This window comes from Mustela putorius, unplaced genomic scaffold, assembly GCF_011764305.1.
Source record: "Mustela putorius furo isolate JIRA1106 unplaced genomic scaffold, ASM1176430v1.1 tig00003845_pilon_pilon_pilon, whole genome shotgun sequence".
NCBI classification, from domain to species: Eukaryota; Metazoa; Chordata; class Mammalia; order Carnivora; family Mustelidae; genus Mustela; species Mustela putorius.
The window spans coordinates 85,346,877-85,371,510 of record NW_025421998.1 but is presented as its reverse complement, the minus strand read 5'-3'; the positions used below and the strand labels follow the sequence as shown (position 1 = coordinate 85,371,510).

General features: G+C 42.4%; 1 long non-coding RNA gene across 2 annotated transcripts in view; it reads left to right on the top strand.

Annotated features, from left to right (window-relative positions):
* LOC106004537 overlaps positions 1 to 22,709 on the top strand; it is a 45,687-nt gene extending 22,978 nt beyond the window's left edge. The window contains exons 1-3 of one of the 2 annotated variants that reach the window (XR_006601409.1): positions 214 to 929; positions 3,034 to 3,193; positions 19,902 to 22,709. This is a non-coding gene — a long non-coding RNA (uncharacterized LOC106004537). Of the gene's footprint in view, positions 1 to 213; positions 930 to 3,033; positions 3,194 to 19,901 lie in introns of those variants that run through there. The other variant, XR_001177573.2, reaches the window with a different exon arrangement.
* The last annotated feature ends 1,925 nt before the right edge of the window (positions 22,710 to 24,634 follow it).

Genomic DNA, 24,634 nt, shown 5'->3' with positions numbered 1-24,634 from the left:
GATTTGGGACACCTGGGTGGCTCAGTCGAGTGGTTAACCATCTGCCTTCGGCTCAGGTCACCACAAAATACAAGAAATAACCTTCCAGGGTCCTGGGATTGAGTCCCACATCAGGCTCCTTGCTCAGCGGGGAGCCTGCTTCTCCCTCTCCCTCTGCCTGCTGCTCTGCCTGCTTGTGCTCTCTCTCTCTCTGTCAAATAAGTAAAATATTTTTTGTAACCAAAAAAAAAAAAAAAAAAAAAGAAGAAAACCCCTAATTCTAAAAAGATCAGTTTACACCATTGCTGTGTTATTCTTGGTTTTAATTTCTTGATCATTATTAGTGTAGCCCAAAGATTACATTTCTTTTGAGAATTTTCATTACTTCTTGGTTGTTTTGAGCCTCCAAACCATGGCTCAGAATTCTTGACTTAAAAATAATGTGCACCAAGCCTATACCTATGTATAACTCACAGGCGGTCATATAACAGGAAAAACTTGGCAGAGGTTTGGGATTCATTTGTACATTGCCAGTGTTGACATAATAATTCTTTCTTTCGTTGGCATTGCCTAGCGAAGGAGAGGCTCACTGTGGTTTGTTCTCCCCGTGGTTTCCGTAGCATTAGAGAGAATGCTACTGAGAAACGAACCCTTTCTGGTTTTGACTCACTCAGGAACTGTGTGTCTGTAGTCTTTCTGAGATGGGATATAAGAGAGGCATGCCCGGGAGCGGGCAAATCAGACTTCCACACGTGCTGCCTTCTCGTAGCCAATAGCTGGCTCAGAATGTGGATATTACGAGGGGCAGTTTCATTCATCAAGGGGATTTTCAGGCTCCAGCAGCAAATGCTTTGCGTTTTGGGCGATTGCTTGGTTTGGGGCTTAGCATTGACTGTGCTATAGAAACAAGTCGGTGCATCTGGCTCTTAGAAGAATTAATGGTGATTCAGGTAAGGATAAATTGGAGAAATCCTTCCTTTCTTTTCTTTGGGTGGATATGAGATTTTAGAAGGATTAGTCCTGTCTTTGAGAAGAGTTCAGAACTTATTTGTCTTAAGTTTTTCCCCCTCTGTATATCATCCTTTTAATATGAAATCGACCTTCAAAATGTAGTTTCATTTTCAGATAGTAAAGTGAGGATTCCATTTTTCTTTCCGTGCATGAAATTTTTTGGAAAATGAAATAACTATAGTTGCTAAGATACTAATTACACATAGCTTCCTGGTTTAGAGCTGAAGTCTTATATTTTTAGGAAGTAGCTTTAAAAGTTGGGCAGGGGGGATATCGATGCTTGCATTTGATTTGTGAAACAGTGATATTGTATGTGTGTCAGACTTCTCCCTGTACTAAAGGCCAGATTTTGAGACGTACTCCTTAATCTGTTCTGACATGAGATTCCCTTCCCCCCCCCGCCTCCCCCCCGCCCCGCCTCTCCTCTCTCCATGTTTTCTGGTGGTGGGATCTGCTCCGCTTCTTTGCTCAGGCATGTGGTTTAGTCTGTGTACATTCAGTGCAGTGGCATTTTTCTTGAAAAAGTGACTAAGGCTTCTTGGATGAATTCTCTCTTTGAAAGAGGTGGTAGAATTGCATCAGAAAAGCATTTACAGTAAATGGCTCCCCCCCCCCTTCCTGTAATGACCACATGTGAAAGAATGCATTAATTCTTGTTTGAGGAAATGAGAGTTGTAGAGTTCTATGAAAAACTCCCTTTTTATTATTAATTAACCAGATTTGAATGTTAAAAATTCTAAAATCTGGATCACTTTGTGCTGTGTAAATAAATGGCAGAGAGAGAGTTTGTCACTCTGTAGTCTATATGGAGTAAGCAATTATCTTGAATTCAGGAAGAGGAAATAATATTGACTATGGCTCCAGTTAATGGCATACGCCTAACCTAAATTAATTTTTTCAGTCATTTTCCATAGTAAATTAATACATTTCTAAAGTGTACTGCTGATTTGTCCTTCAGGATTAGAGTCTTAGTGATGGACCATAAAAGCTAGAAGCAGTCTTCCATAGCTCATCTAGCCAGGGATTCTCATGGGAACAGTACCGCCTCCTAGAGGACTTAGTAGGAATGAGATAGTGTTTGGTTCTACAGTGAAGGCTTTTTTTAAATGGGTGGAAGAGAATTAAGATGTTCCATGGTGGAAGAGACAGAAAGAATTGTCCTGCATCTCATCTCACATGACTTTCAGCTGCCATCTTGGATATAAAAATCAGCTCATAATTACTTGAGCCTAGACCTATCTCCATTTAAATAAGAACACAAGAAACCTTTGCATACTTTTAATATACACAAAATATACTCCTTTTCATCTTGTTGTCCACCCATACTGCTCCTGTTTTGTTTTCCAGTATTTTTAAGATGGAAGACTTCTGATTTGGCTTCTCGTAATCCAAGCTTATTCCTCTCTCTTTTTTTTTTTTTTTTAGTATATGTGCTGCCGAAGCAAGCACTCCAAGCTTATTCCTTATAAGCAAGTTAAAAAGCATCTATTTCATTACACAGTTCATTGAACCTAAAAAATTGTTTATGTATTGAATATGCAGTATTTTATTATAAATTGGATTTCTTTTACTTTCTCCTGTATGTTACGTTTAGAGTATTGTATTGATGTTTTTAAAATAATATGTATATTAAAAAATTAATACATTAGTAAAAATACATATATTTTCAAATAATAAAATAAATAAATAAATAAAAATAAATAATAAAATAAAAATAAAATAAATAGTTACTATTTACCAATGAATTTTATTTCAGAATAGTAAACAGGGCATTACGGAATTTTTGGTTCTAAAAACAGGGCTTTGGGAATATTCCATTCTCTCTCTCTACTTTCAGGAAGGATAGTATGCGAGTCACCCAGATGGGAGAAGTGTTTATCTTCTCTGTGAAGTTCCACAGAAAAACGTCGCACATGTTACCCATGAATATGTTTTAGTATCTTGAAGTCTTTATACGAAGCTAGTTCTTCCTTCGTAATACTTTCCGGGAGTCTTCATTATGTCACTATAAAAACACAACCCTTGGTTTCCTTCTTTCTGTAGGAAAGGACAGACGGGTACTGAGAGGAGCTGGTGGGTCATCCTGCAGCCCAGCAGAGGAATGAAGAACAGACTCAGGTGTTCTTGAACAGTGGGTCTCGGTTTCCCTGTCTCCTCACCATGGACATGTCCCCCGTCTGCAGTGTGAACTTCTGACTATGCTGTGAGTACCGCCCATCTTAGGCAAGGCGTTGTCAGTGTGGTAGAATTAAATCCTTGGAGTCACGACTGTGAGGTTATGGTACCCAGGCGCGTGCCCGTGGCGTTCACTCTGGCTTTGCGGGGCCGGAATTTTCATTCGATTGATCTTTCTCTTGGATGGTTGTTTCTTGTATTTTGTGGTGGTGTTTTCTTGTTTTTATGGATGTAATTATTGCTTCCTAAATGATTGCTTCTTAAATAGGGACACTAACAAAACTTTTTTTATTTATTTTTTTTTTTTTTAGTTCTTTCTAAAGTACCTTCGCTCCCTGGAATTTTCTGTTTCTTCCAGGGTCCTTCTGTTGTTTATCATAGTTTTCCATTTCCACACCGCGTTAGCTCTAGTTCTGTCCTTGCCTCTCCTGCGTGTCAAGCTGAGGTAACATGAAGGCTCACCGGGGCTCTGTGCGTGTGGGTGCACCTTGCCACGGGAGGCATGTCCTCGTGTGGGGGAGCCACCAAGTGTCTGGGTGCAGAGGGCTTGACTTCGGGGTTCTCAGAACCACACTAACTGTTTAGTCCTCACCCGACATTTTGTTTAGTTTCTTCAGAGAATTCATTGGTGATTTTTTTAGTTTTTGCCTGGGGGCAAGTTTTGTTGTTTCTGATAAAGACAGGAGTTGACTCATGGAAGGAACGATTGTTGATACTGGACTTTTTAGTTAATCTTTTCCTTTTCTGCCATTCTTGTCATTTCTGTCCCACACCGTATTTGCTTTTTCTGAGTCTAGAACCTCTTTGGGGTTTCAGTGGGGAAGTCAGTTATCCCTCCACTCAGCAGCAACACTCTCAGAGAAGTTTCAGGGCTATAAGCTGCCTCTCCTCAGCTTTGTCAGTACTTTGTCTGTCAGTACTTCTGGTTTCCAAGACATCTGTTGAATTCTCTGAGGCCCGATAGTGGTTTTTTTTTTTTTTTTTAAGATTTTATTTATTTATTTGACAGAGAGAGATCACAAGTAGGTAGAAAGGCAGGCAGAGAGTGAGAGAGGGGGAAGCAGGCTCCCGCTGAGCAGAGAGCCCGATGCGGGACTCGATCCCAGGACCCTGAGATCATGACCTGAGCCGAAGGCAGCGGCTTAACCCACTGAGCCACCCAGGTGCCCCCCAATAGTGTTTTTATTGTTGTGGGAGTATATGTTTTTTGTTTTTTTTTTTTTAAAGTAACAGCAGTGGGATCTTTCATGTGCCCTGAACACCACCATTTTGAAATGGCATCTTAGTCAGTTTAGGTTACTGTAACAAAGTACCATGGAATGGGTGGCTTTACAGACAACAGAAATGTATTCCTTCTTTTATAGGTCTAGAGGCTGGTTCATAGAGAGCCTTGCTCTTGCTGTGTCCTCACATGTGGAAGGGTCGAGGGAGCTCTGGAGTCTCCTTCATGAGCACAGTCACCTCATTCCTCAGGGCTCCGCCCTCCCAGCCTAATCACCTCCCAGAGGCCCCACCTCCTTATACCATCAGATCAGTATTTCAACTTACAGATTTGGGGGCAGACCCACACATTCTGTTTCTAATAAATGAGAAGTTCTGGCATTTGTGGATTTGTCAGAAGCATATCTGAAGAATTGTATCAGCCCAGGAAAAGCTGTGTTGGGGGCACAAGAAATGCATGGGTATTGGGGTTTGGGGAAGCTAATCCTCTGAAGAACTTGGCCCAGAAGGAACAGTGAGCTGTTGTTATTGTACAGATAATGCTTTCCCGCTGTGGAGGCAATCACCATTAATCACAGAGCCCTCTCATGGTCTTCTAGCTTTGCTGCTAGAAGAAAAGACGCATCTTGTAAAATGTCCAACTTGGTCATTAAAAAAAAAAATCCATACAAGTAGTGGTAGTTGTTTCTGATCTTAAGACAAGTATAAATATAGGTATGCTTACTTTTAAATTTCTTCTCTGCCCTTTGGCATTAGAGTTCCGGAGAGAATCTCCTATTCCTTCATTTCTAGAACTCATATTCCTTAAGGGATGGATCCCCCACACTTACTTCTCCCCTTTCTTGTAAGAAGCATCTCCTGTTCTTCCTTCTTATTCCCTTTGTGAAAAAACTCCAAATTCTTACTGATTCCTTTCTTGTACTTGTTGTGTAGTTCCTGAAAATGCATAGTAGATGTAGATGGGAAAAATTAGATGTTAGCTAATTAGTCTTTCAACTTCCCTGACACAAGTGGTATCCTTTCTTGTCTTAGAAGAAACTCTGAATTGATGTTTCCAGTGTTATCATTCCATCATTTCACTTGGGAAAAAAGTAGCCATTTTCTTAGAAAAATTCCTGGAGATCTTCCCCAGAGGTCCTCCATAGTTAGAGATCCCAGAAGAATCTTCTCAGGCCTGTCTGATCTGTGGCATAGTACCAGGAGCCCCAAATCCGTCTCTAGAATTTGTAGAGTAATACAATTGGGTATTATTTTTTGTGTGTAGGGGCATAGAGGCAACTGAAGTTTGTAAATGTCCTCTGGTATCTAAATTCTGTATCCTTTACATTGTTTACCAGCTTAGAGCCTTTGGACAGTTGGGGTTCCAAGAGGCACGCCCTCGGAGGCCATGCCCCTGGAAGCGGATATGGAGAATGCTGAAATGTCCTGAGCTCTCAGGCAGGCAGGACATGCTGATAATTTTATTTCTGGTATGGGCTAGAACAAGTATCATCAGCTTCTTCTAGGTACTTTTCTTCCCAAGTTTACTTTCTTCCATCCATCCCCCATAACCTGCTGGAGGTGAGGAATGTGTTGAATGCAGGTTATCAGCTGTATACTGAAAAATAATGAGCCTAAAAAGAACATTCTGTGAGCTTTTAGAATGAGTTTTTAGAACAGTCTTACACTGGTTCTGGAACCTGGACTATTGATTGACTGACTGTTACTGTTAGAGGAGAGGAAACCCAGCAAGTTCCTTCTTTTCCTTTGGAGACAGTATCTTGTATAGGTGGTCAAAGAAATAAGACAGCCATGATGGTTGTCAAACTGGTTGTCTGTTACTGAAAGTAGTTCAGATAGAGTTTCCCTTTGGTGGGGCCAAGGGGTGCAAATCAAATCACATTTTTCAGGAGTTCTTGGGGATAAAAAGACATTTAAGAAGGCCTACCTCCACGCCCCCCGCCATTTTTTTTTTTTTTTTTTTTGAGTGAGAGGGAGTGGTAGTAGGACAGAGGAAGGAGGAGAGAGAGAGAATGAATGAATCTTAAGCAGGCTCCACGCTGAGCATGGAGCCACATGTGGGGCACAGTTTCATGACCTCAGGATCATGACCTGAGCTGAAATCAACAGTTGGATGCTTAACCAACTGTACCACACAGGTGCCCCCAGCTATCCTTTTTAATAGATGGAAATTTCACATGTGAAACACATCAGTGTCAAATATACTCAAGTAACCAAACCACAATTAACAAAATGAACATTTCTACCATCCAAGTTCTCCCATGCCCCCCCCGACCCCCAACATCCAGGCACTCACCAACCCCATTGGCAAATGCTTTCTGATTTCTGTCCCTATAGAATTGTTTTTCCCTGCTCTTGACTATCATGTAGATGGGATCATAGGGCATGTACTCTTTCCCCTCCGGCCTCTCACCCCAGTTCTGTGTTGCGTACCAGGTGTTCATTCTTCCTTTATTGCTGGGTGGCATTCTGTTTACATGAATAGACCCAATTTCCTCTTGGCACTCCCATTTTCCTCTCAACAGAGTTTTGGGTTGCCTTCATCTTTTTTTGGCTGTTATAGGTGTTAAGCCGCTGTGAGCACCTTCTCGCTCACTCACATCTCATTTGAGATTTAGGCTTAATTGCTGGGCCATGCCAGACGTCTGTATTTATCTTCATGAGAAACTTCTAAGCAGTTTTCCAAAGTAATTACACCCTTTTACGCCCTAGCCAGCAGTGGATGAGCATTCCAGGTGCTCCAATTCCTTCTCAGCTTTTCTGTATTGTTGGTTTTTCTGATTTTAGCCTTTCTTGGGAATATGAAGTGGTTTTGCATTGTGATGTTTAATTTGTATTTCTTTGATGACTAATATGTTTTTATTGGGCATTTGTAGATCTTTGTTTTTGGAGCATCTGTTTCATATTTTACCCATTTTTAATTTTTGAGGGGGTCATTTTTATATTGCATTGTTTCTCTTACTGTTACTGATTCCTAAGTAACATTTTATATATATAGAAAATCTGAAGATACTTGTATTATATACGTATACATACCTCAGAAAATTGTGATGCACATATATTCTAGTCTGTGATTTAATTTTCATTTTCTTAAAAAATGTCTTTTGATGGGCAGTTTTTTTTTTAAGACCTCTATTTAAGAGAGAAAGCGAGCAGGGGAGGGGCAGAGGCAGAGGGAGAGAAGCAGACTCCCTGCTGAGTGGGGAGCCCAATGCAGGGCTTAATCCCAGGACCCTGAGATCCTGACCTGAGCCAAAATCAAGAGTCAGATGCTTAACCGTTGAACCTACCCAGTGCCGCTGATGAGCAGATGATTTTAAATCTAAAGTCAATTAACAAAGTAACCCTCTATATTATCAGTACTTACTGTGTTTGAAGTAATTTGCTTCCCCAAGGTTGTGAAGATATCCTTCTGTGTTTTCTTTTAGAGATCTTTTATTTTATTTAAATAAACTTTGTGCTTTGGTCTATGAAGCATTACAAATTAATATTTATGTATCAGGTAAGGTAGAGGTGAAAGGTGTTTTTTTGGTTTTTGTTTTTGTTTTTTTGCATGTTTCCCTGGCTGTTGCAGTGTGATTTGTCAAAAAGACTTTCCTTTCCTCATTGAATTGTTTTGGCACTTTTATTGAAATTAGTTCCCCATATATGTTTTGGGCTATTTCAGAGGAAACTGAAGAATGTTTGTATAGACCACATGTGGCATGCACTTAAGTCTAGGAAGTGAGTTCACATCGGTCAACTTTAATAAGCCTCAAGTGGCTGGCAGTCTTGGACTTCTATATAATGGAACACTTGTGTCAAAAGTCACTGACAGATGCTATATGGGGGACATTTTTTGCTTGCTAACCCTGCTGAGGCTTCCAGAAGTTCCAGCGTTAACACATTAAGTATAATCTCTTATGTGCGAAGAAATAATATGTTAAATCTGTGAGATCCAGCCTCAGCCTGTGGCCATCTTCACAGAGAACTAAACAGTAATTTTTCTTATTTGAAAACTGGATATATTGGGCACCTGGGTGGCTCTGTTGGTTAAGCGACTGCTGTCGGCTCAGGTCATGATCCTGGAGTCCTGGGATTGAGTCCTGCTTCGGGCTTTCTGCTGAGCAGGGAGTCTGCTTCTCCCTCTGACCCTCCCCCCTCATGCTCTCTCTCTCTCTCTCATTCTCTCTCTTTCAGGTAAATACAATCTTAAAAAAAAAAAAAAGCAATCTAGATATGCATGGATTCAACATGACTGATTTGGAACTCGTTATAATTAAGTGTGGTTCAGACTAAAAAATACTACTCTTTGGGCACCTGAGTGGCACAGTTGGTTACCTGGGCCATCGACTTGGGTCATGATCTCAGGATTCTGGGATCAAACCCTGTGTCAGGCTCCCTGCTCAGTGGAGAGCCTGATTTTTCCCTCTCCCTCTAATGCTCTTCCTGCTAGTGCTCTCCCTCTCTTTGTCTCTGTCTCTCTGTCAAATAAAAATATATTTTTTTAAAATATTAATCTTTATAAAAATATTTTATTAGAAGAGCAGAAGCAGGGGGAGGGGCAGATGGAGAGGGAAAAAGCAGACTCTCCACTGAGCAGGGAACCTAATGTGGGTCTCAATCCCAGGACTCTGGAATCATGACCTGAGCTGAAGGCAGATGGTTAACTGACTGAGCCACCCAGGTGCCCCCCAAAAATATTACTCTTAAGATGGAAATTGTTCATAACGTAAAGAAGCTTGTGGAAAAAAAAAAATCTGTTGTAATAACTTGTTCACATTATATGCAGAATTATAGGTTTGCTGACTTGAAACAAATCTTGCCTATGAGTGGAATCTCTACTTAGAAAGGTTTTGGGACACAGTTTTGCATAGTATTTTTACTTGACTTTAATAAAAAAATAACTTTCTTTTTAAAGATTCCTTAATCTGAAAACCAGAGGATGACTAGAGTAGGAAACATACCAAAGTTATTCTGTTAGGAAGATAGAATAAATGGTGATCATCTCTTTTTGACACCCTGAATTTTAGAATTTTAACTTCATGTTTTCATGGTATGGCACTGTAGTTCAGTGGTTGAGCACAGCTGTGATGCTGGCCCGTCTGGTTTGGGACACCAGCTCTCCTCGTCCCTGACAGACAAATGATATATGCCGCTGTGCTTTGCCCTAAAACCCAGAGAATAAGAGTGTCTGAAGATTCAGAGCTGGGTCACAGTGAGCACTATGTAACTTTTGGCCAGTAGTAACATTATATACAAACATATGCAAACAGGAAATTTTTTTAGAAAGGAAAACCAGAAAGCAAAACTATATGACACTCTGCCTGTGATTCAAGCACCTCACTGTTCACAGGAGACTTCCCAGTTGGTTGAATTGGTCACATTTTACTGTTAATTCCCATTCTCCCCCAAAAGGGTGTAGAACTAAAGGATTTTATTTTGAGCTCCTTGGGAGATATTTGCCTGAAAATACAAGAGGCACTTCATGCTAATTTCCAGAACTACTTCTGTCTCTGTAAAAAGATTTTACAAGGAAAGATACTCGTTTAAGCTCATGTCTTCCTCTCCTGCTTTGCTCAGTTAACTCAAGTAAAAAAAAAAAAATCCACTCACCTGAAATACCTACCACCTTCTGTAGTCTGTGTTTGGACTTGCACAGTTGTGCTCAGCTCCTGGCCCCTGTTTTGCTTTCTCTAGCGATTTCCTGGCCAGAGCCGGAACTAGAGGCAAGTCTGGGAGAAGTGGCCGTGACAGGCCTTTTTGCCCACTCATCTCCCCCACAGGACTTTGGAGGGAGGGAAGTGTCAGACCCTAACTGCAATCCCCTGTGCACCAACCCAGAAGCAAAATCCAGCTCAGGCCAAACGCAGAAGTTGCTAACGCACCGTGGATGTCATTCCCGGTGAAATACGATGTTTTGGTTACTCATACAGACCAGGTTTACCCCTAGCACGATCTGGGAGCTTCCCACAGGTTGTCATGGGTTGGCCATCTTCGTCTTTATGAAGTATTTGTCTTTGTCGTGGGTACGCGGTCAGGCCTGAGGAGAACTGATGTTATTACGGCTGACTTAGCTGATCGTACAGTATTGAAGGCGAGACTTCTCATGAGGTCTGCTCAAAGTAACTGAGTTTTTGTTTACGTTCTTGGTGTTGTTTGGGAAGTGCCACAGGTGCACAGAGTACCTGTGCTCAGAGCCTGTGGCTCTCCTGATTCGACCTGCGGGAGAAGCGCATTCTACAAGGTCACTTGTCCTCCCAGCCAGCCCCTGCGCACGATACTTGTTTACTCCTTCACCCCACTTCTCTGCCCTGCAGCTGCAACCCCTCCTGCGTCACGGAGAAGAGAGAAGCCGGAGGCGAGCTCCCTACACTCCCATCTGCGCCTGCCTTGTTCCGCTTGCCTCCCGTCGCGGCGGAAGCAGGGTCCTTCCTCATGCCCACTCTGGATACCAACCCCGGCTGCCCTCCCCTTCTCAGACACATTCTCTCTGACTTGATACCTGCCGTTCACGTCTGATGAGCATTTAAACCTATGCACGTCTCACTGATGAAACACGCACGTGTACACACATACGACACAGACTTTCAGTGTTCGCTTGCCTTTCGGTCCACTCTGCGTTCACGGGTGCCAGGGCCAGCCTTCTTGGAAGAATGGCCCGTGTCGGTCGCCTCCACTTCCTCATTCCTGCCCCCTCCTCCCTACTCCAGGCTGGCGTTTGGACCTGTGACCAAACTGGTACGCTCTGGCCAAAGCCGGTGGTTGTCTCCTGTCCCGCTGTGGCCCCGCGGATCAGGTATGTCTGGACTCTCAGCTTCCGTGCGTGACCTCACCACAGTGACAGCGTTTGCTGTCCTCTCCTCTGGCCTCCTGGACCCTACCCTGCCCCTGCCCCTGCCCTTTGCGGGTTCTTCCTGCTTCGTGCTGTGTATTCAGATGTCCGTCGGACATTTCCACGTTGATATCTTTTTTTTTTTTTAAAGATTTTATTTATTTATTTGACAGGCAGAGATTACAAGTAGGCTGAGAGGTAGGCAGAGAGAGAGGAGGAAGCAGGCTCCCTGCTGAGCAGAGAGCCCGATGCGGGACTCGATCCCAGGACCCTGGGATCATGACCTGAGCCGAAGGCAGACACTTCACCGACTGAACCCCCCGGGCGCCCCTCCACGGTGCTGTGTTGCCAGCACCTCATATCCAGTAGATTCCAAACCGACCCAGATTACCCAGGCTTGAAACCTGTAACTTACTGACCCTTCTCTCTCCTCCCCTCCCCCGTCCACAAAGAAACCACATCCGGTCACGTTCTCCACTCCACCTGCCTTGTTTCCAGTGTGTGTCCCTGCCAGTTTCCATCACCTGCTCCCACAGCTCCTGCCTTAGCACCCCTCTCCCTGCTGTCCCTGGTCTCCCCCGGTCTGCTCTGCATGTGGGCCTCTCTCCCTGACAGCACTCAGAGTGACGCTTCTAAAAAGCATTCGTGTTGTGTCCCTTCTCTGCCTGAACTCTGACCCATTTCTGTAATCCCTCGTCCCCAGATGGGCGGGGGCCTCTGTGGGGTTTCTGTTCTCACCCCATGCGTAAAGAAGTCGTCCGAGCACTAGAATTCAGGCGGAGACGGAGACGAGAGTACATCCCACTCCACGCAGCAGAACTTCATGAACGTCCCTGCTGCACTACAGCCCCTCCGCCCTCCGGAGTTCCTGATGGGTTTGCTCCTGCTCTTCCCCTACTCGCCTGTCTGGGCTTCCCAGCCACAGCCTCTCCCCCCTGGGCTCTCCTCTTCTGTGTGCCCTTCTTCTCTTTCTCAGAGCAGCTCCCCTCTTTGCCGAATGTTCTGATCTGAGTTGCATCACTGTCTCGTCTTAGGTTGGGTTCCCTCACAGCAGATTCTGAGTAAGGGCACAGTCAGGTCTGGCCACTTGGGAGCTGTGTGACTGCTCTGTGACTCGGTTTTCTCATCTTTAAAATCCTACCCTGTAATACTGCGGTGAAAGTTAATTTGTTCATGGAAAGTGCCTCAAACTGTCTGACCCGTAGTAATCAGTCCAGCTTGCTACAGTGATAGGGTAACGTCTGTTGAAGTGTCACCTCTTACAGAGTTCCATTCCTTTGGATCAGATCAGAGCCCCCTCTGTGTGGACCCGTAGCACCTTGTGCTTACTTTAAATCAGATTGCTAGTCTGGTGGGGGAAGGGTGAGCCCATCCTGCTCCTCATCCAGCACCTAGCTCAGTGCCTTGTACATAGTACACAGTGTGTATTGTACTCTGTTTTTTTGAACAGATTTAATAAAATGACATACAGAAAACTCTTTCCAGTTATGTTATTCTTCTTATCTGTAACAAGGTACCCTTTAAAAAAGGACAGCAGGGCTGCCTGGGTGGTACAGTCAGTTGTGTGTCCCGACATTTGGCTTCAGCTCAGGTCGTGATCCTCAGGGTCGTGAGATCGAGCCCTGGGTCAGGCTCCACATGCCACGTGGCGTCTGCTTGGGATTCTTTCTCCCTCTTGCTCTGCTCCTCTCTCTCTCTCTCTCAAATGAAGAAATAGATCTTTTTTAAAAAAAAAAAAAAAAAAAGACATAACAAACAAACCGTAACTGTGCTCGAGGGTTTGTCTTGAAATCCAGGGTTACTGAGTGAGCCTGGCCAAGCTCTCTGGGTGTCTTTGTCTCTGGAGCAGCTTTACCTGAGGGCCTTTGTCCAACCCCTCACCCCGCCCAGTCTTGAGTTCTGTGATAGCAGGTTTGCAGTAAGGGCGGAGTACATTTCTAGGACACTCAGAGTTTCCCTCCCAGCTGTGTTCTTTCCTGTTAGCTAAGGAGGCGACCTCATTGTGTTGCTTGGGCTGGCAGGTTCTTTCCTGGTTGTGGGGAGTTTTTCAAGCTGGCTGTAATGAGAGGGTCCTCAAAAACCACAGAGAGGTCTGGTATGTTCTCTCAAAGTTACACCCGATGTCCCTTTTTATTTTCAGTTTTGATCTTCTGTGTTGCTGAGCTGACTTCTGTAATTAGGCTTAAAGAATCCGATATCAGAAATAAGATCTGTTTTACTTTGATACCTGCACTATTGACATGCCAGATCAGAAGCCCTCTTCAGGACTTCTCATTCTAGAGATTTCTTTCTTCCTTTCAAGTGTGTGTGTGTGTGTGTATAGAAGACAATGTAAAATTTACAGTCTTCACCATTTAGAAGTGTACAGGTCGGTGGCGTTGAGTACATGCACACTGTTGAAGAGCTGTCACCACCGTCCATCTCCAGAGCCCTCTGATCTCGCGAGACTGAAACGCCGTATGCATTAAACACCAGCTCCTCCTTTCCCCTCTTCCCAGCCCTGTCTCTAGGGATTAACCACTCTAGGTACCTCATGGGACTGGATTCATACAGTATTTGTCTTTTTGTGACTGATTTGTATCACTTAGCAGAATGGCCTCACGGTTGGACCTTGTTGACATGTGTCAGAATTTCTGTACTTTTGGGGGCTGAATAATATTCCTTTGTATTTTATATGCCATGTTTAGTTTATCCATTCATTCGTTAGTGGTCACTGGGGTTGCTTCCACCTTTTAAATGTGAATAATGTTGCTGTGAACATAGATGTACATGTATCTCTTCAAGACACTTTGAATTATTTTGGACCTAATGATTTTTTAAACCTTCTGTCTTGATGTTTCTGTTGTTTTCCTGCCTTCCTCTTTGGGCCACTTACTAGCCCTCTCCCATAAACCTTGTTCACTGTTTTCCTAATAATGTCTTGCTGCTGAGATCTTCAGGCTTTGGTATGACCCTCACAGAGCTATTACATGGAGAAAACAGCTCGACAGCTACGAAGCAGGATTTGTTCCCACCTCGTACCCACTCACCAGTGCCTGTTTTCTGAAGGGTGTACCACTGGTTCTTAACTTGAAAAAGATGAAAATCCCTTAGGTAACAGGACAGATTTTGTTGACTACAGATCTTTTGTATTTTTGAAATTTAACTTTTAACAGTAGCATCTTCTTGATCTGTCAGTCCTATAATTATGATATATTTATGGTCATGGAAACATTATATGATAATGGTAGAAAACATGTAAAGTATGGAGAAAATATCACATATGGTAGCACTACTGAAAGGCAGTCCTTTTTATCCTCTTGTTGCATATTCTTGTTTTTTTTAATGTGAGTTTTTGCATATTTAAGATCATATTGTTTTGTATTTCTTTTTTGCACTTAACAAAGTATAAGCATTCTCTGGGCACCTGGGTGGCTCACTTGGTTAAATGTCTGACTCTTGCTTTTGGCTCAGGGTTGGTTCTTGGATCTGGCTCAGTACTCAGCATGGAGTCGGCTTGATATCCTCTCTCCCTGTCTGTCTGCGCCCCTCCCCAGCATATGCACATGCTTTCTTGCTCTCAAATAAATAAATCTTTAGAAAACATAAAGTATAAGCATTCTCTTGTTAAAAGGTCTTTGCAAATATTTTAATTATTTTATATGGTTGAGAAATACTTATGGGCTGTTTATTAGTTTAAGTAACTTTTTCCCAGTTATAAAAACAAGGTTTCTTTCTTTCCTCTTTTTCTTTCTTTCTTTTTTTTTTTTTTAGACTTTATTTATTTATTTGAGAGAGTGATAGTGCAAGTGAGGAGAGAGGCAGAGGGAGAAGGAGAAGCAGATTCCCCACTGAGCAGGGAGCCTGACAGTGGGGTTCAGTCCCAGGATCCTGGAATCATGCATGACCTGAGCTGAAGGCAAAGTCTTTAACCCACTGAGCCACCCAGGCGCCCCCTTCTTCAGCTTTTAAATTACTCTTTTTTTTTGAGATGAGCTTTTGTACTCTCCATTTCTGTGCATCCCACCCCCTCCCCTTTTCCTTTCTTACTCACCAGCACCGATACCGTACCCACACCTTAACTTTACAGCCGGTATTTTCACCTAACACTGTATCTTGTTATGAAGTATTCTCCATTAAACACTTAGTCTTATGTTCCCCTCCACTTTTAGATACCTAGTAGCAATTTTAGGTCACTGTGAGTATGTCCTTGTTCAGTTACCTTTCTGTGTATCTGTGATTGTTTCTTGAGGTGGTATTTATAGACCTGTCAATGAGTCAGAACAGTTTTAAGGCTTATAAAAAGATACTGTTGGTTTCCTGAACTGATGGGCTCATCTCAGTCCGCTAGCTTATTCTTTTTGTTGTCCATCTTTGTGAATTTGGTGGCTGAAAAAATAAAAATAAAAAAAATCTTGGTTTTTGCTAGTGAAATCCAGCACTTTTTCTTGTTAATTGGCCTTGTATACTTTGGAGTGCCTAGTCTTAGTGTTAATATCTTGTACCTTATGCATTGATAAATGATACAAAGTTTACTACCCTGTTGAAGGTATTTCCTTCTTTTCTTTACCTTTCACTTCAGCTGCTTTTGGACATACAGGACATGTACAGGAGAACATAGTCCGCTTGATTCCAATTTTGTAGCCTTTTATTTCTTTTTTAAATTAATTCCTTTCCTATCTCTAATTCAGAAGTGTTTCCTTCTCCACCCCCCCACCCCTGTTTACATTGAACTCTTTCAATCTTTACAGAATTAATTTTGGTGAAGGTTATAAAGTAGGAGCTAATTTTAGTTTTTCTAGAATATTCTCTCATTCATGTGTGTCCAAAATCCCAGTGAAACTGAGAAGTGAACCCAACGAGTGCTTTTTCTTATTTTAGTTCTTGATTTTCCCACTGGAAAAAAGAGGAGGAGACTGTGATATGTGTGTGGAAGGGAGGTTGCAGGAAGAGAGGCTGGTACCATCTTTCCGAGCTTTACCCCTCAGCCCAGAATTTACCCTGTCTCGTGCCAGCTCAGGAAGGACAATGCTCAGCACAGGCTGGTGGAAGACTGAGATGGCAGCAGTAACAACGGTCCGGGGCCTGTGAGGTCCAGAGAGAGGTCCAGAGTGAGGCACTCTAAGTCTTGACCCTACTTCAGTTCTCTACCACTAAGATAAGCAACCAGGTCTGTGCTCATTGGAGACTTACTTGAGCCTCACGTTATAGGTGGAAGGCAGCACACAGTGAAAAAGAACCCTAGCCTAGGAAAATCAGAAATCTTAGGTCTAGTTTCAGTGGCCAGTCTGTGCCACATAAGAAAGTCTCTCAACTTCTCTGATTTCTTCATTTATTGGGAATTAGGGAGGTGAGATATATATTCCCTGAGGTTTATTCTCCGTAAACTGTGGTCTAGGCAAGTGACAGAGCTAGTCTATGCTGTCAGTCTATTGGGGGATATTTCTCGGTAACTAGTTCATCTTTCCTGTATTCAGCCAGCTAGTATGATAGCCGGTTCAGTAAGGCGATCCCCATGTCATTTAACACCCAACCTTGGAGAATTTGTGCTTCTTACTTTTCCTAACTGTCTTCATCTGCCTCAAGCTTCCCTTCTGGAAGACTTTTGTTTTTCCTAATAATTTCTTGTTTTACCTAGCTACCACTTATGTTTACGAATTAAAGAGAGATGAGCTAGTGATCAAGAAGTACCCAAATCTTGTCCTGTCACTTGCCCAGAGCTGTGGTATACATTTTTCTAAAAAGCTGAAATAGAAGTGTAAAAAGCATTTTGAAAATTGTGAAGCGTTAAAGTGATACAAGTAATGTCTAGAAGGTACAAATTTGTACTTTCAACTGTGTCGTTTATTATGGATATTAATAAATTATTTGTTAATGTATCAGTAACGGAAATTGCATTGAGAAACAGACAACCACAGGCCAAACCATGCCAATTTCAAATAACTGTATTTGAAAGTTATTTCAAAGATACTCTATTTTAGAGAATTTTCTACTCTTATTTTAGAGAAGAAGCGCAAAAAATAGGTATTAAGTAATTTTTGTATAATCGTTAAGTCCTCTATCGGTCAGTCCATTACAGTCATGAATGTTGTAACATTCATCTCCCACTTTTTCATTTCCAGAGCAGGTGAACATGGTCTGATGTCTGTGGCATAATTTATTTAACACATAAGGATAGTTCAGATCCTTTTTAATGATGATCTTTTATGAGTTTAGAATCCGCAGATGAAAATGTCACTGTGTTGACATTTTCCTCTGGAGAGTGTATTTGCTGTAATAAAATACGGTGACTACATGAAACCTACACAACTTGGGGGGAGCCGGATAATCTAGGCAGTTTTCTCCTTGTGCTCCAGGAACGCACAGTACCCTACATTAAATAAAGCATAAGTGTTTATATGGAACTGCAATTGATGTTTTGTTTGATTCCAATTAGGTATGAATGATCTTCAAATAACACTGAAAAATCGCCTTTAAAATAAACCTTGGGTGGATATGATCTTCACAGAAACTGTTCCTTTATTAATTAAACTTTCACTTCTTAACTCCGGACTGCTTTGATCTCATAATATTTTTTAAAATGTCCTGAGGGCTTATTTCCAAGGCTTCCAAACAAATTATTATTTCTCAAAACCATTATATATTCATGACTCAATGAATCCTAAAGACAGTCTTTTTAAAACCCTCTTAGAAGCTGATTTTTCTTAGTATGCTGTCTACTGCGTAATTTTCTTGGCTGTGGGTCACATGATTCCTCCCGTCTGTAACACACGCACTTAAAATTTTTACTTCCTGATTGAGCCATCAAGATTACGTAAAACATAAATCAGTCTAAATACCTAAAAGCAGGAATTTTAAGGGGGAAAAATGCTGTTTTCTTTTTCTGTTTCATTACTGACATTTGAAAAAAAACAGAGTGAGTGTATGCCTGCCTGTTTGTACTGGGAAATGAGACGGTTAGGGATTTTTTTTTTGTCCCCTCCCTTTCAGATTGAATCAGACTTTGCTTTCATTATAAAAATAATGTAGCAACTAGATAGACCGTGGGAGTGGTAGAGTTGCAGGACTGAAATCAAAATGGTTCCGATGACTGAGGGATGTTCATGTACTTACTACTCTTTTCATGATGTGAATGAAGAGTGCAGCATCTGTCAGAAGGTAACAAATGATCTGATATCAGAATTATAAATGGCCATTTAGCCTTCCTGCTGCCTGCTTTAAATGAAAGTAATTTCTCGCAGGCCAGATGACACTTGTTTTATCATGGATCTTAAAATCCTTCAGGTTTTCTCAAAGCAGTTTTGAAGTGGTCATAGTAACAGCATGACATTCGGAGGGGCTTTTTAAGTAGTCCTTTCGCTAGAGTTAATTAATTTCATTAACTCTGGATGTTTTTCTTTCCTGCTTTTCTCTGACAAACAAGGGCCATAATTGCTCACATATGTATCTTTCATGCTCCTTATTGTTTGGGGACTACTGTTTGAGGACTTGGTGTTTTGTGAAGTTGTTTCAGGAAAAGAACAAGAACGCAATCGATTGCTTTCAGATAGGTTAAACTTGGGGGTTTGGTTACTTTTCTGTCAAATTGTACTGCCCTTGTAGGGCCAGAATTTCATTTTATTTAAAGAGGTGGATTGTAGGAGATGGTCCCCCAAAATTTAATGGTGACTTGCTTCAGGGATTACAACTATCCTTTGGTTTGATTCGGATGTACCTAGAACGAGAGTTGAGGAACATGGAAGGGAATGTGTCAGACTTACAGGAGGAAATTACTTCTTTAGAAATGCAACACTCAGATACAACACCAAAAGCATATTCCATAATTTTTTATTTTTAGAAATGGGATAATATGACTTTGTCAAAATTTAAAATGCAATGCTCTTTGAAGCTCTAAAATATAGTAAAATAAATTATCCTTTAGGAAAGTTTGTGGGAATCTTCTCTGGGGGAGAAAGTAGGTCAGGATCTTCTCTTCATAAAACCGTGGGGCAGAAGTTCTTGCCAGTATGGTGATTGGTGAGAAAGGAAGCTCTTCTCTTGGGTAGGCAGAGGGTCAGAAAAAGAATGATCCGTGCTAGGTCCTGGATGCTGGAACTTTCAAAGGTATCAGGTAGTCCGATGCTTTTGTAGGCTTATAAAAGTGACCAGGGAAGGACACTTGCAAAAGATCTCACGTGAGTTCGGGGGTTTAAGGCTAAGGCCAGTATCCTGACTGTTCTGGGGAAGATCTGTTCAACCAGGGGCGATAGAAGACCATTGGGGTAGCCAATGTGCAGCCAGCAGCAGTAAAGGTGCTAATGCGTGTCCGGTGATGTCAGGAGTTACGTGTCGCGTGGTTTCAAAACACTGCAGTAAACAAGGTCAAAGTGTCCCATTTTGCTGGAAGGAGGTTTGTTTTTACGAGCAGGACAGTACGTGGATGAGGTAATTTTTCAAAACAAACCGAATTTATATGCTTTCTGTTTGTTTTACTTCTGGGGCTTTAAAAAATTAAGCAGATGAGATTAAGTAAGGGTCACATTTTTAAGCAGAATTATACTTTCCCCGTTTTTATTTTCTATTGGTTTTCTGTAGTTTTCACAGAGGAAATGAACATAATCCTGTTGGAGGGATTTTTAAAGGCAGTTTCAGGGAGCAAGAGATGACCCAGTGCACAGTAACTGCCAATCACAGTCAATAGTAAAATATTCCTCGTAATTGTGTACCTTTCACTCTTCTTCAGACGGCATGTTACGAACCAGAAAGTTAACGGCGCAGAATCCTGCTGACTTCGTGGTTCTCCTCTCCGCGCCTTTTCCAACCTTGAACCTGAGCCTTGCTAGAGGCTGGCGACTCCGGACATGCGTCTGAGCAGTTATCTGCTGGTGGCCTGGTTCCTGAGGTAACAAGTGGGCGTCCCGGGCGAGTGTGTGCTAATAACGACTGTGATGCCACGTGGTGCCCAGAGGTTGCTGCCTTCTGTCCCGGGGACTCCTGGTCCTCGGGGCTTCGGAGATGAACTGTGAACTTGGGGCGTCCTGCGAAGTGCAGGCATCGCGGAGTGCCCCAGCAGATCTGGACGTGAGCATAAACACAGCTTTCAAAGTGAAAGCAGGGGCCTCGAGGAAGGAATTGCCCTCATCTCATTCCGGACCTGCTCACTGTGCTGTGCCGGGAAACAAAGTAAGTGTTGTTTGTTTCTTTGTTAGCCAATCGCTCCTACATGTTTTCTCTTGCTAACATTATATTAGACACTCCGTATCTGGCAAACGCCAGGGTGTTTTCCCCCTTCATTGGGAAGTAGGATATGAAGTTTGTTAAATAGCTAATTGCTTCTTTTATCTTTTCTGTCCTTCTTCCTGTATCTAGCGCCCTGCCGGCTTGCTTGTTAGAGATAGCAAGAGATTGAAATTTATTATCAGAAAACAAAAAGCTCTTTTTTTTTTTTTTTTTTTTTAAACAGTCTGAGAACTTTGCCACTAATTAAATGACAATGACACAGGCAAAGCTTTTTCCGTGGTGCAGCCAGGAGCACATCTAGCAAAATAGCCCCAGCTCACTGTCCTTATTTGTGTTGGGAAGCAGAAGGGGTGGGTGTCTGAGACGTGTGTGAAAACAGAGAGTCCCCCGCTGTGGGAACTACAGGCACTGGGTGGGAATGGTGCCTGGACAAGAGGCTGGAATTTAAAAACCCGTCAAGAAATGGAAAGGGGCTGAGGAATATAAATTATTGATGATGTTGGAAAAACAAGACAAAACAAACAAAAAACCAGACTTCTCATAAGAATGGGATAACAATGTACAAAGACCTAAACCTGTCAACAGAAGCTGAAGTTTTTCTTCATGTTAGAAAGGGTCATGGAATTTATAGACAATTTGAGGCTTTAGACTTACAGATTTAAAGAAAATGTGGAGCTTTCAGAAAATAATTCAGAGGCATCATCACCTCTGCAGAGGACTTCAGGACAGCAAGCCTAATTCTGACACTTGACCCCCGTCTTCCATTTTTGTTTGTTTGCGTTTTACCTGATCCTAGCTTCGGAGCGGTTGCATGACTCAGTGCCGTTTTAATCCCAACTTCTGTGGTTTTGAAACTGCCCCATGAATGGAAATGCAGAGTAGTTTATGATTTGCAACTGGGTTATCCTTCCTCCTGAAGTGGACTGTTTTTACCGTAGAGTTCTCTTGACTTTTCTCAACTCGAACAGTAACACCTAGAAGGTAGAAGGAGGCAGTGGAACTGTGGTGTGGCACCGGAAACAGAAATTTCTAAATCTGCTGTGAATACTGGAATACTGTGAATTTAAATTGGGCTTCTCTGCCCTGGGAAGCTCACATTTTTATCTCAGAGTGGTAGTGGTAGTGGTAGGGCTTGGGGTGTCTGTTTTTCATTTAAAACATTCCAGGCTCCTTAAATGAATGTCTACGAATTATTAATTCAGCAAACTTCTTTAAATACCTTCTTTATGTAACAGTACGGTGCTCAGAGCTATAGTTTAATCACAATTAAATTTACTGAGATTTGGTTTGTAAATTAAAGATTGAGAACGTTTGAAACAAGGGTGAATGAGCAGAGCATTACCATCGAAACGGTTTGTTAAAAGATGGTGCCAAGTGAACAGGGCTGTCCCCTTCTGAGCTGCCCCTCCTAATTAAAGGGGAAGGTGGCTGCCATCTGTCTTCTTTCATTCAAGGCAGTAGGGGGCCTGGAGTGGAAGGAAGCACCCCCCCCCCCGTATTTTTTCTCCCACTCTTTTTCATAGTCAGCTTTCTCCCTAGTCAGTGACCCAGAAGGTCATTGATGATCTATCTGAGAATGAATAGTAGTAACATAAGCATGCAAGGCACTTGCAGGGAAAAAAAAAAGTTTATAACATGTGCTTATCCATTTAGAATTCTGCTCGGATTATGTCTGAGAGTGTTGGTAATCTCTGTGTTGGTGTCTTTACTCCTCTTGTTCCTGAAGACACTACTGACAGGAAAAGTAGGGATTTTTAGTTGTATTGATTTAACTTTTTCATGAAAAAATTTTTACACTCCACTGGGCATAATCAGAAGATGGCAGCATGTAGCTAGCCAGTGGGGACGTCCAGAAATGCTGTTCTTACCAAAATCAAGACTACCTGTTAACTGTGATACACACATGTCATCACAGGGGAAACCGTGGGCAAGGGTACTCACCCATGCCCGTATTACTCAGTGCTTACCAAGGCTTACTGGACCGGTCGCTGAAACAGCTCACATTGTTTATCCTTTCATTAGGCAATAAGCCTTTTAGCCCCTTTTCCATAAGACTAGCTTATTGGAGAATTTAATTTGGGGTCATGGCTTTTCATTGCTTTTGAAATGTCAAGTGCTCTAACTAAACTGATTGAGCTTTCTTGCCTCAGTTTCTACCTCTTTAAAGGAAGGAATATGTGCTGCTTTCAGAAATATTTAAGAGACTATGAAATAATGTTTTGTCTTTGATAAAAGCTTTATTATAGGGGCACCTGGGTGGCTCAGTGGGTTAAAGCCTCTGCTTTTGGCTCAGGTCATGATCCCAGGGTCCTGGGATCAAGCCCCATGTTGGGTTCTCTGCTCAGTGGGGAGCCTGCTTTCCCCCGCCTCCCCCCCACCCCACCTGCCTCTCCAGCTACTTGTGATCTCTGTCTGTCAAAATAAATAAAATCTTAAAAAAAAAAAAAAGCTGTATTATAACTAAAAAATCCCAGCATCTTTGGTTGTTTCCATTTTCAGTTTTTATGTACCTAAGCAGTACTCCCCAAGCAGTAGATTTAGACTTTCCAGAATATTCTGGGTGTTAGTACCTTCTGTGACAAGGAAATGTGATGTCTGTTAAGCCCTCAGTGTTTGGAAAGCCCAAATGAGAGAGTCATGTCTGTAATTTTATTTGAAGTTCCCCTGCCCCATTGCCATCAACTTGAGTGAGCTTTCTTGTGGATGTGCTTATGTTGTGGAGTCCAGGGAGAGCAGTGTGTAGGTTCTGTAGACACTGATGTCAGTCTGGGTGATTGGAGGATAATGAAAAGTAGACCGTTTCCTAGTCACTAAAGGGTGTGCCGTGCTGAACAGGCAGGTCTTTTTGTCGTCTTCATGTAACAATTTTAGATACTCGGCAAGGTGCTTCAGTAACTGTCGTTTCTAAGATAGGATTTAAAACTTACTTGGTTCAGTGGGTTAAAGCCTCTGCCTTTGGCTCAGGTCATGATCCCGGTGTCCTGGGATCGAGCCCTGCATCGGGCTCTCTGCTCAGTGGGGAGCCTGCTTCTCCTTCTCTCTCTGCCTGCCTCTCTGCCTACTTGTGATCTGTGTCTGACATATAAATAAATAAAATCTTAAAAAAAAAAAACTTACTTGGTTCTACCTGTCTTTTACTTATTTCAGGGGAACTAAATAAACGAACTGAATGGAACGCATCTATAAAGTGTGACTCTGAAGTAATGTGATTAAAATTTTAAGGCACATAGCAAAGGACACACGGACATGCCATTGACTTTTGCCTTCTTTAAGTATCCCGTCAGCTGGGAAGGATTTAAGCTGCTAGCGCTGCAGTGCCGTCTTTGCCAAAGACACACTTAAAAGTTTTTGTTTGCTATCACCTTAAGAGCCTTCCATCCTTTGTTTTTTTGTTGTTGTTGCTGTTGTTTTTTAATTTATTACCCCCTGGGGTAGAAATTCTCTGTCCTCTGAGGATAGGAAGGAGCCAGTAATTAGGTCTGATGAACAGACTTAAAATCAAATAACTGACCTGAGTCATTGATTCATGTAAACATTTAGTGAGGCACCTGTTATCTTCCAGTTCGAAGGACTACAGATTCCAAAGTGAGCATGCCGGGGGCCAGGCCCTCCAGGAGGACACAGTGGCCGGATCAATGACCTGTACAGTACATCCAGGTAACAGTACATCCAGACAGGTACCCTAGCAGAGACCCACACAGTGTTGCTAGGGCCCAGGGCCAGGGGGTGGGGGGCGGTTTACAATAAAATGTGATGGAAAAATGAGAATTGTTGTACATATGACTTATAAAGGGGCTTACATAATAGAATTCTGAAAATGAAAGCCCTGAAAAAAAACCTTTTCTATTTGGAGGAGGAGGAGATTGGAATTTATTTCTGAAATAAATTCTCAGCCAGTTGAAAGCCTTATGAGAAAAGGTGTTCCTTCTGTAATAGACATCTTTTTTTTTTTTAAGATTTTGTTTATTTATTTATTTGAGAGAGAGAAAGCGTGAGCAGGGGGAGGAGCAGGGGGGAGAGAGAGGGAGGGGGCAACAGTGTGAGGCAACTCAGAACCCAGCGTGGAGCCCAGCATAGGGTTCAGTCTCATGACGCTGAGATCATGACCTGAGCCCAGAGTCAAGAGTTGGACACTTAACTGACCGAGCCACCCAGGCACCCATATAGCCACAGTTTCTTTTGGTTAAGAAAAAAGAGATGTCTGGGGTACCTGGGTGGCTCAGTCACTTAAGTATC